Below are 13,076 nucleotides of genomic sequence, written 5' to 3' on the forward strand. Positions count from 1 at the left end.
GGTAAAATGAACAGAATTTGCTCCTAGGATTTTATTCTACATTTGTACTTTAAGTAAAAGCAATACCACTGCCTGCTCCAGTATCTCACACATTGCTGGAGAGTGCATCACTATGAAAACATCACACTCCTCCAGCCCCCCTTTTACTGAATGGCTGAAAAGAAGCTGAATTTGAACACGAAGGATTGTTAGAACCATTTTTGGCTTTGATACCAGTTTATTTGTTTTGGATAGAGAGCCTCCAAAAAGGGAACTGCACTAACAAGGAGAAGGCAACCAAGGCAAAAGAGATTATAATTAAGGCTGCATTTTTGTGAGGGATGCTAGAGTAGAGGGGGAGCAAGAAGAACCATGGATCCAATAACTTTCTAAATTTGTTTAATATCCACAGTTTGAGATGTTGGAACTCGTGTCAGAATCAGTGGCCATGATGATAAACTGTTGAACAAACATCATGGAGCATCTTACTAGATTCAAAGTAAATCCACAGCAAGAGCTCAACAATAATGAGAAGATAAAGATATATTGGAATTGGAAAAGGTTCAGAAAAAGGGCAATAGAAATGATTAGGGGGATGGAACGGCTGCCATATGAGGAGAGATTAATAAGATTGGGACTTTTCAGCTAGGAAAAGAGATGACTAGAAGGATATGATAGAGGTCTATAAAATGATGACTGGTGTGGAGAAAGTAAATCAGGAAGTTTCAGAGTAGCAGCCGTGTTAGTCTGTATCCGTAAAAAGAACAGGAGTACTTCTGGCACCTTAGAGACTAACAAATTTATTGGAGCATAAGCTTTCGTGGGCTACAGCCCAATTCATCGGATGCATAGACTGGAACATACAGCAAGAAGATATTTATACATACAGAGAACATGAAAAGGTGGAAGTAGCCATACCAACTGTAAGAGGCCAATCAATTGAGATGAGCTATCATCAGCAGGAGAAAAAAAACTTTTCAAGTGATAATCGAGATGACCCATAGAAGGTGTGAGGATACTTAACATGGGGAAATAGATTCAATTAGTGTGATGACCCAACCATTCCCAGTCTCTGTTCAAACCAAAGTTAATTGTATCTAATTTGCATATTAATGCAAGTTCTTCAGTCTCTCTTTGGAGTCTGTTTTTGAAGTTTTTTTGTTGCAAAATTGCCACCTTCAAGTCTGTCACTGAGTGGTTAGAGAGGTTGAAGTGTTCTCCCACTGGTTTGTGAATGTTATGGTTCCTGATGTCAGATTTGTGTCTATTTATTCTTTTGCTTAGGAAGTGTTATTTACTTCCCATAACATAAGAACTAGGGGCCACTAAAATGAAATTAATAGGCAGCAGGTTTAAAAAACAAACAAAAGGAAGCATTTCTTTACACAATGCACAGTCAACCTGTGGAACTCTTTGCCAGAGGATGTTGTGAAGGCCAAGACTATGACAGCGTTCAAAGAAGAAGTAGATAAGTTCATGGAGGATAGGTCCACCAGTGGCTATTAGCCAGGATGGGCAGGGATGATGTCCCTAGCCTCTGTTTGCCAGAAGCTGGGAATGGGTGACAGGGGATGGATCACTTGATGATTATCTGTATTGTTCATTCCCTCTGGGGCACCTGGCATTGGCCACTGTTGGAAGCTAGATGGACCTTTGGTCTGACCCAGTACTGCTGTTATGTTCTTAACCCCGTGGATTCATAGGCTCCTATCATGCAATGAGGTCTGCTACCATGAGCTCCAGTGGAACCCGACTGACCTCTCCCAGTGAACACAATAATCCCAGCGGGTGGGTGTAGGATTGGGGCCACAGAAAGAGCTTTAATTCTTCATGGAAAAGTCATGAATTTTCCCCCTTTCCTTGCACCAAAGTAAATAAAATAAAGAAAAGTTGTATTCAGCTTGAGTTTACAAAGAGGAAAATTCTGGTGTAATGACTATCTAATCTGGCCACAACAGCTCTCCATTTTAGTATCTAAAGCACCATGCAGAAGTTATAACAAGTCTATAAAGGTATAACAGTTCCTGTTGCTATGACCCATTGCACTAAAAATGTAAATGCAAAAGAAAAAACCCTGAGGGTCCTTTTAAGCTCAAAACAATGCCTACTGTTTCTGACTTTTTAAAACCCCTCTTTTTCCATGACATTTGCCCTTTTTGCATCAAGATCCCACCTGCCATGTGTGACTTTTCCTAAAAAGTGCCCTAACAAAGTAGTGCCCCTAATCATCACAATTGAGTTACTCAGGGGATTAGTGGGTGAGGTAAAATAAACCAGTCAAACTATACATTTCCCCTCACTTGTGCTTCTCTGACCAGGGAGCTGGAAGAGGCAGCAGGGGATAAGCCGAAAGGCATTGGGTCTGGCTGAAACAATGATCATGTTGTTTGGTTTGCCATGGCCCCATAACTGCTTTGCAAACAACCAACAGAAGCGCAGCTTATTCATCTGAGGTCTAGTTTTGATTTATGAAGGCAATAGCTAAGCAGACATGGGGAAACTAAACCTTTGGGTTCCTTTATTTTAGTTCCTTTCAGTTCTCTTAAGTTTAGTTTGAAATATTCCAGGAAAAAAAGCTACTTCTTTATCAGTTCATAGTGATTACAGAGGCATATGGTATTTTAACTCCTTACCTCCTGTCGTGTATGAGGACACATTTTCTATCTTCCCCATTGGTTGATGTCTCTCCTCTGTGGGGATAAAGTAGGTTCAAGTAATATTTAAAATCTAATTTCATCTTTAAAATTATAGGGGTACAAGAAATGAGTTTAGGCAGGGCCGGTGCTACCATTAAGGCAAAGTAGGCGGTTGCCTAGGGCGCCAAGATTTGGGGGTGCCAAAAAGCGGTGCCCCCATTTTTTTTTTTACAGCATTTCTGGGCTGGGCTGCCGGCGGCGCGCTGACACATGCGGCTCAGACTCCCTTTCCCAGCGCAGTGGCCGCTCCACTTCTCCCACCTCCCAGGCTTGCGGCGCCAATCAGCCGTTTGGTGCCGCAAGCCTGGGAGGGGAGAATTAGATCGGGGGTGGCGTGCTTGGGGAGGAGGTAGAGCAGAGGTGAGCTGGGGTGGGGAGCTGCCACACGGCTCCCCGGGGGGGGGGCTTTGGGGGGGCAGCAGGGAGCTGTCGCAGGGCTGAGGTGGGGGGTGCAAGGTGGAAGTTTCGCCTAGGGCGTGAAACTTCCTTGCACCGGCCCTGAGTTTAGGGCCTGATTTTTCAGATGTGTTGAACACCCACAACTCCAGATATAGCTGATAAGATTTGCAAGCACTCAACACCTCTGAACATCAGGCCCATGAATGATTTGTTAAGCTATTTACAGTCCGAAAATTCAAAAGTAGCCTGACATTTTTTAAAATAGACTTTTGGTAAATCCTGAGTTCATAAAGGAAATGTTGGTGAAAGAGCTTCACAAAAATGAATTATTATTGTCCAAAAGAGCTGGATGGGAAACAGTTTTCCCATCCCACGAGAATTTGATTTTTACAAAATGTTTTGTTTCTCTCAAAATAAAGATATGAAACATACAGGAGAAAAAATATACCTGTTAAGAATATATACCTTAGTTACAATTGAATAGACACTAAGCTGCAGTAACAATTTGCACAGCAGTACAAATCAATGAGGTTGAATGGATGTAACTAAAAGCAGAATAAGTAGCTGGTTCGAGCTCAATTCTGTTACCTTTGAAAATGACTGACAAAATTCCCACTAATTTCAAAGGAAGCAAATCAGATCCACACAGATAGCTCTGTAATCTTTGTGCTGTATTAAACCATACATGATAAAATAGATTCAACTCTTACAGTGTTCAAATATTGGTATGTTTTATCAGTATTGCCAATCCAAACATTAAAAGATAATGAGTCATTCCCCCAAAAAGTCTGTGTGTGTATTTTTATATATATATCTTTTTGCTTTGAGCTTCTAAGGTTGGCTTTTTCCAGCTTCTCTGCAACCATAAGAAGCAGAGACTTTAAAAAAAAAAAAAAAAAAAAGGTGAGATTACTACATAATCACATGCCTGGAGCTGGGGCTTTAATAAAAGCCCACACCAAACATCATGACAGATCACAAGTTCTGGACAAAAATTGTTTTTTCCACAGATATAGGTGTGTAAATTGGGTACTCATGGATATAGACAGCACATTACAATTGCGTGTGTGTGGTTATAAAGGGGGGCAGATTTTCATGATCGCTGAGAACCCAATAGCTCCCATCGAGAGCCAGAGTCAAACTTCACAGATACCTTCTAAAAATGGTTTCCTTGAGGGCCAGATTGTGACTTGGCTTAAATCTGCCTCCCAACCTGGTCCAAGGGAAGCTCAAACACACTGTTCCTTGCTAAGTAACTCATGATCTAACACATATTGGGGCTACTCTGTACCCCAGGCCCTTAGGGTGGCAGTAACATGCCAGGTGTACCATGACCTGGAAGCAAGGACTGTAGGTGCTTCAGCAGCTGGGCCTTGTAGGCATTAGCCCCAGCAACTGCTCATACCCATAGCTAAGGGAAAAAGGGTATTTTATTGAGGCTGGCAGGAAAGGTTGCACTACAGAGTTAGGTTGATGTAAGCTGCCTTGTGTTGACCTAACTCTAAGCATCTACACTAAAATGTTGCTCCTGCTGATGTAACTCACGCTATGCCGACTTAACTCCACTTCTTTGAGGTGCGTAGTGCTTAGGCTGGCACTGTGTCGACTTTAGTGTAGACACTGTTACTTACGTCGACTTTAGTGGCCTCCAGGAGGTATCCCACAATGCCTCACTGTGACTGCTATGGTCACAGTTTTGCACTCCACTGCCCAATGGCCAGGTACACATCTCTCCTCTTTTAAAGTGCCACAAATTTTTGTAATTCCATTTCCTGTTTGCTTGCTGTGGAGAGCTCACCTAGCAACTGCTCAGCTGACCATGCCAGCTCCATGCTACAAATGCGCTCCTGCCTGGAGTGGTGGATCTCCTGGTTCTGTGGGGAGAAGAGGCTGTGCAAACACAGCTCCAGTCCAGCCACAGAAACGACGATACCTATGAGCAGATTGCTCAGAGCATGGGGGAGAAGAGCTACAAGAGGGACCTGCAGAAAGCCAAGGAGCTGAGACAGGCATATCAGAAGGCAAGGGCAGCTAACAGTTGCTCTGATGCGGAGCTACAGACATGTTGCTTTTACAACGAGCTGCATGTCATCCTTGGCAGGGACACCACCACCACCACCACCCACAAGACCCCCATGGATACTTCAGTGGAGCTGGAGTCACAAGCCCGCAGAGTGAACAGTGGGAGGTGGTGTTGGATGAGAGAGAAGTATGAGGGACAAGCGGGGAGACCTGCAAGACAGGACCTGTTTTCTGAGTCAAGAAAGTCCCTACACTCTAGCCCGGTTGAGCCTGATGAAAGGGAAGGAATCTCTGGGGAGTATGCAGTTTGCTTTGATATTACAAGGATACATCTGTTCATTTATGCTGTTTTAATCATGCTAGAAGAGGTAGTGAAATAATCCATGGAGGTAGAGTCAATTTCTGCCTCTCATGCCCCTGTGTAGTGAGGCAAAGGGAGCTCTGCAGAACAGTTTATGTGCACTGGGATGTCCCGTGTATCCACTACACAGAGCTTGAGGAGACTTTCCTGAGGTAGTCTGCAATCCTCAGCCGAAGGTTTCTGTGGAGGGCAGCCTATTTCTTCTGTAACGTTAGGACACTTTCCCACTCCACTAAGCAATTACTTCAGCAGGCACCATTGCAGCGCAGAAGCTAGCAGCATATACACCTGCTCTCTAACTGCCAGCGGATCACCCTGATGGGCTGCGTGCTGAGGGTTACCGACCCCTGCACGTTGCCCAGAGTCACAGTCCTTCATAGCAAGATGCAATTAGTGGCCCTGCACACTTGCACCACAGCAACCACCACAGTGGATTTCCTAACTCGAAATTGATTCCTGACTGATCGGTAGCCATCTAAGCTTCCACAGCGATCATCACTTGCTTCTCCACTGTCAGTGCAGGTCTCATTTTGGTGTCACTGCACCAGAGAGCTGGGGCGAGCTGTGCACATACTTCCAGGAATGTGGCCTTGCACATCCAAAAGTTCTGAAGCCATTGCTTGTCATCCCAAAATTGCATAACGATGTGATCCCACCAGTCAGTGCTTTGTCTCAGACTCAGAATGGGCACTCCACTGTTTGCAGCTGCTCCATGAATACCAAACAACCACCTTGAATTGTTTCTTTCTATGTCCCACAGCAAGCTAGCCTCCAAAGAATCACCATGTTTCCCACAGAGCTTCTGCGGGCTCTGCAAATATTGCAGGGTCAGTCGCACTGTGCTCACAATGCTCACCACAATAGTGCAGAATTGTGCAGGATCCATGCTTCTCACAAAGATGGCGGACACGCAGGTTTGCCACCCTTACTTCTATGCTGCTGCTGGCGGGGCACCACCTTCAGAGCTGAGCACCCAGCCAACAGCTGCCACTGTATGGCCACCCAGCATTGAAGGCAGTGCAGGAGTAAGGGTGGCAATACTGCAAACCCCCTGCAACGCCCTTCTGGGTCAGGACCCCCAAAATTGAGAAACACTTGTTTCCCTCATGAAATCTGTATAGTAGAAGGTGAAAGTACACAAAAGACCAGATTTCACAGAGGAGACCAGATTTCATGTTCCACAATGCATTTTTCATGGCTATGAATTTTGTAGGGCCATAATTATGGGATGCAGAAAACTGCATCATAGGATGTTGAAACAATGTCCCAGTCACCCTTGTGTAACCCACACACTTTCTGGGTGTGGTGTTCTGTCCCAGCTAGTGGCACCGAGACCACTTAGAGCAGGGGTTCTCAAACTGGGGGTTGGACCCCTGGGGGGGGGAGGGGTTGCAAGCTGTTAGCCTCCACCCCAAACCCTGCTTTGCATCCAGTATTTATAATGGTGTTAAATAGATAAAAAACCATGTGTTTTTAATTTATGGGGGAGGGGAGGTCGCACTCAGAGGCTCTCTGTGTGAAAGGGGTCACCAGTGCAAAAGTTTGAGAACTACTAACTTGGAGATAAAATGAGTCTGCTCTACAGCCTTAGCTAACAGCCAGTTGGCTTTTAGCTCATGTGGTACAGGCTCATGCACTAAGCTCCAGAGGTCCCAAGCTCCAGAGGTCCCTAGTTCCATCCCACCCGCCAATGACCAGGATGCATTGCAAACCATTCCCAAAACACTGAGCTACATGGTGGCAAGCTGCACAGTGAGATAGCTACCCATAATGCACTGCTGTCTGCATCAATGCTAGTGCTGCAGGATGTGCACCGCCGACACGAGGAACATAGTATGGACAGGCAAAAGTGATTTAATTACTGCGATGGTGGTACTTCGATGCAACTTAGGTTGACTTAATTTTGTAGTGTAGACTTGCCCTTACATAGTTTCAGTTCAAAGTGAGCAATAGCTGCTCTTGTTTGGGGCAGTTCAATTCAGAGTGAGGGTTCTTCAGGCTTAGTGCCCTCTCTTCAGTCCAGTGTCTATTCAAGCAAATAAGAGCTGGCAGGTTGTCAAACCAGGCTCAGTTAGTCTATCTCATTGGGGCCCCTCTGCACTGGCTCTCCACCCAGCTGCTGCTGCTCCCCCATAAGTCCCACACATTCCTGCACCCAGCTGTAATGTCCAGCTGTCACAGCCTGTTCCACATGGAGCTCTGCATCTGTTTCTTCTGCCAACTTCACTCCAGTTCCCTACTTGGCACGCAGCTGCTCCTGGCCTCCATGTGGCTACTGCATGCACCAAAGAGTCCAGCCAATTCCTGGTTCTTCCCCTTACCCAGCCAGGGGAAAGAGAAGTGCAATGGGAAGAGGGCTCACGGGAGGAGTTGTAGTCCCCTGCTTTGCATATCAATCACAAAAGTCAACCAGGGGCATAATTTGCTATGGGACAGGGGAGGGGCAGTTGCCTCTCACCCCCCACGCTCAACTTTTCACAGCCTTGCTAGCCAGTCCTGAGGTGTCTCCCCCAGGCTTACAGGGACCACTGCAAGGCTGGCCAGCTGGCCCAGAGCTCCTAAATCTGCATTGTCAGTGCCAACCCTCTCTCCCCACTGGCTGGACAGGAAGCAGCAGCAGCCTGGGCTGGGGCTCTGTGCAGAGCAAGGTGGGTCCTGATCCCTGCCCAGCCACCAATGAAACACCCCCAACCCACCTCTCCCTCTAGGATAGTCCCTGTCACCTACTCCCACTCTAGACGCAGCTGCAGGAGGGAAGCAGAAGCAGGGATAGTGCCACAACTTTGCATCTCACCCACCCCCAACTTTCCTGAAATGACAGCCCCTGAAGTTAACATCAGGCACCAGTTATTACTTATATCACCCCATCACAGTAGCAGAGGTAACAGTTTCCTGTCTTCAGCATAATGAACTACTATGATTCCTGAGACACCTCAGTGTTAAACAGAGACCACTCTAAGAGTGAATTTAAGCTTTATAACTGAGAGACTTGTATATCAGGTGCCTAAGCCTTTGAGAACATGCAGGAGAGCTGGATTCAGTTCTCAGCTCTGCCAGAGAATCATTGTGTAACTTTGAGCAATTCCCCTAGTTTGTGTGCCTCAGTTCCCACCTGTAAGATAGAAATAACACTTCCCTGCCTTTGTGGAGTGTTGGAGGATTAATTCAGCATTTGTGAGGTACTCTGATAAATGCCGTGAGGGAGTCCATAACAAAGGCCCTGCATAAATAAATAACGCCCCAGATATGCTTAGCACTTCATCAGATTAGGGCATTTTTGTAAGGAGAATTGAGCAAAATTGAATGATTTATGTTCCTGTAAGAGTGATTAAGTCAAATAAAGAACAAGCTATCCTATCTTTAAGGGCACAGATTGGCTATATGGAAGATCATGGTTTCAGTTGTCATATCTGAATGACAATTTTTGAAGTATTTTGATGCAAATCACTGAATGTTAAAGCACAAGAAAACTCCAAACAGAGAGCCAATGCTAATCTGGCAGAGCTCGTTATCTCATCATATTAATAAAGTCTAAGATCTGAAATCTGCATATCCCTTTTTAATTTGTAGTTATAATTACAACAAAAATGAAGTATCAAGTTAGAAATGCCAAACCTTCATTTTTTCAAATTAGGAATGTGTGTTCAGAATGCTCAAGCCATGTGGGAAAACGACCATATTCTAAACTTTGTAGCCAACTTGCAATTCTGTTTATACTAAGCCAATGGAGTTGCAGCAGGGATTGATTTACCCCTGGAAGTATGTTTAATCAGTTAAATATGATGCCTGAAATTATGACGATGGAGATGGTTGCCTTTACTTTGTTATACAATAACTTACCTTACAGTCCCTGGCTAACACATGACTAAGTTAAGTGGAAATGTCTCTGTATGACTAATAGAAAGCTGACATTTTAAAGCCCACTTTGTTTTCTATAAGAAAGTGGGGATTTCTTCCCTTCAGGTATTGGCTTCCATATAACCACATTATTTTCTTATTTTTGCACACACAAGCAGTAGCCAAACTTCCTTCTATGCAAATGACGACTCCTATGATAAAATACACATCCAACACCCACATGTGAAATCACTTACTATTGAATTATTTCATTTGAATCATTTTCCATCCAAGCTTCTGTTCTAATTCTTCCATCAAACAAAAAAACTCTTGTGTAGACTTTCTTTTTCAGATGTATAGCTGTAGGAGAAGGATCTGGCATTTCTTTGCTAGTATAGGACAGGTCTTGGATGACAATGGGTTTCTGTATATGGAATTCCTGTCCATCCTTCTCCAGGGTGGAGGAGGAGACAGAAGAGACTATCAGGATTCAGGTTAGCAGTGGCTATAATAGGATGAAGAGGACAAAGAAGGGAATATTAATTTGGCTTTCCCACGTTAACAGTACACACTTTTTTTTTTAACTGGCAGCTAGTATAAGCCTGTAATTACCCTACAATGCCAGCACTTATATAGATGTATATACAGACTGAACAAATGGAGATAAAAGTACAGGAAAAATACATGGGGCCAGTCACCCTGTGACAGCATCCAATCCTACAACCATTATGTAGATAAAGCACCCATAGGCTCTAACATGTTTTATTTTTGTTAAGGCTATGGTATGTATGTTTCAGCATGTACATATTCATGCCCAATGTAAATTATGCAATATGCCACAGGTAGTAAATATAAGACGATAGTCAAAAATGAAATACATTGCAAGGAGATGTACATTCTTTGTAGAACTACAGCGCTCTTTCCACTAGAAGACTAATACTCTATTTGAGACTGGTTACATTCAGGCGTGCCCATTCAGTCACACAGGCTGTCTGACACCATAAATCTCAGCTTCTCTCCTTTTCTTACACTCTTGCTTCCATCGTGCTTGCCATTAAAATGAAAGGCAGGTTCTCATATGTGCTTGCATGGGTGAGCATATGCACATGCGTGGGTGTATGTGAAAGGAGGGAGGGGATTAGACTGGTAGCACCTCACACGGCTGAGGAGACAGAGAAACCCACTGAAGAAGAAGAGTAATGACATCTGCAACACATCTTCAGAGAAAGCTCACTAGAATGTAGATACTTTCATCTCTATTTTTGTAAACAAGGTAGAACCCGATGTATCATTGAATAATAAATCACTGCATTGCGTTACGTTTCCTGCGATTTATTTACAGTCAGAAACATCCTTTTTATCCACCTGCCAAGTATTTCAGGAAAGTCTTTAAAAACCAAGGGCAAGCAGAAAAACCCACCTAGGACATTTAATTTGCACATGTAAAAATGCAAATTTGATCCACTTCTTTCTTATCTAGTGGCAGCAGACCTGGCTACTGTAGCACCACAGCATTTCCAGCTCTATGACCAAAAAGAATGTAGTTTAAAAAAAAACTGCTTGGATTACTAAATTTTTCTATAACTCCAGGTGTTCATTGGCAAATGCTAGCCATCCACCTCAAAGTCAGTAGCAAAAATAATGAGTAGGAGATGACTTCCGATCTGGGGACGAACATTAGGGGTCAGTGGGACTCATCTGGTAAGTGCTCAGGAACATAAGAGTTAACCAACCCTCAGTTTGTGATAGCTTGGAATACTGTAGTTGGTAAGTAGGGTTAGATTGTGCTGTAATGCTCATGCATGAATGTGGGGCAGCCCGGAGCTACACCACACAAGAGTGGGGAAGGAACTGAGCTTCTGACAGTTAAATATTTTCCTGCTCCCCCTCCTATGCCTGGGAAGGCACCCCTTTACAGTGTAAGATTACTTTCTTCCCTTGCACCAGTCCTCGTATCAGCCAATCACATAACCCTACTGAGCCTGAACCCCACTGCCTGAAGCAGTTTTGCCACTGAGTTCAGAGGATTTTTTCTTGAGTAAGAACTTCAGCAATTAACTTACAGTAACTGTGGTAGCTGAACTGGAGACGTGAGGCTACATGGTGTCTCCTGCCCTGAACTATTGTTCAGAGCATTGTCTGTGTAAATATGGCAGAGTTCCCTTAGAAGAACTAGGGTGTTTTTCCCCCCTGAACCAACACCTGCTTTTTCTTGCTCACTTCATTTCACAAGCATGTCTGCTGAGGAAAGGGGTGGGGATGGGATGGAAGGGGCTGTATGACTAGAACAAAATTTATACATCCAAAGTGTTCTTAGGGAAAAGACAACTCTTTGCCCATCTATTACTACTTGTTAGAAGGTTTATGATCTATAAGAGAAAAGTATTCCTTGTAAAATTCTTGCAGGTAGCTCACAGTCACTATTTCCCAATCACCATGTGAAATCAAACCCAATACAAGACAATTGAACCAAATGCAAATGTGAGTGTGATCTGCTGCAGCGGCAGCAAATTGTGAGGCCATAGCCTTAGTCTCCCTAAGACCTTCGCAGATGGGGGAGTGTGACATTACACCCAGACAGGGGGCAGGGAAGCTGACGGTGCTAGGAGAGGCAGCTTGCAGAGAATACTATGTATGTTGTGATATCAGATACATGGGAAAATACATCGCAGAATAGGTTATCTGCACTTTACATGTCACTTTCTGGGTACTTCTACTACACATTGCAACAGTGGGCCTGCTTGGGGGGGATGCCCACAGTGCAACTTTGTGTATCAGATCTATACATGTAATTACCTTCCCGTGTGCTTCCCCCTTGCCCCTCATCTTCCCTTCAAGGAAATAATTAGAACAACATGGCCTGCCAGTGGTTCTGGAACAATTTGTTTAGTGGGGGTGCTGAGAGCCATTGAACCACACTGTAAACTCTGGATATGATGTAAACAACTTCAAGCCGCATCCTGAGCACTTTAGTTTCTGCACCTATGTGATCAGTACCAGGTTTACAATGGCACAAAAGGCCCTGTGGAACCAGGCCTACACTCAGAAGGGGCCTTGGCACCTGGACTGTGGCCATGCCCCTTCTCAGCCTTTTCCTTCCCTGCCACCCCCGCCTCCAAGGCCCCGCTCACTGCTCACTCTTCTCTGCCCCTTCCTCCCCATGCAAGCGACCGGTGGGGCCTCAGGACCCACAAAAGATTAATCTGGCCCTATTTGTGCCCAGCCAACTCTATGAACTGGGGCAAAAGGGAGAAGTGACCATGGTCTTTCTTCCTTCCCACAGTGACCTTTGAAGATTAGTGCAGCAGGAATCCTAGGAGAAGCAATTCCCTGTGCACCCTCAGGCACAAGGACTGGGGCTGTCCTTTGCTCTCATAGAGCATAAAAGTAGAAGGGATTTGCGCACCTGCCTCCTTGTGCACCTATTCAAGAGCAAGGGACAGTCTAGGCCACAGTTATGATTTCAGGATATTTGGGGCAAAATTCACCTCTCCAGTCCACAATATAGATTGCTATTGAATTTGGTCCACAGGTCACGCAGAGTTCCCATTACTGTCAGCAGACGCTCTGAGAATCAAGCATGAAAAATGCAATATGGTCCACTGAACACTTAACAGATCAGAGAGGGGAATTTTGCTCTCAGCTTATGTATAAAAATGTAAGCTTTTAAACTGTAAAAATAGAATTTTTATGGTACAAAATTTGGTTTTCTTGGACTAAGCTTTACTTACAGCTGTAAGGTGATAGGGAACAGCCAGCATGGATTTGTAAAGAACAAATCA

The sequence above is a fragment of the Terrapene carolina genome, unplaced genomic scaffold (assembly GCF_002925995.2).
Source record: "Terrapene carolina triunguis isolate 2854851 unplaced genomic scaffold, T_m_triunguis-2.0 Scaffold42, whole genome shotgun sequence".
NCBI classification, from domain to species: Eukaryota; Metazoa; Chordata; order Testudines; family Emydidae; genus Terrapene; species Terrapene triunguis.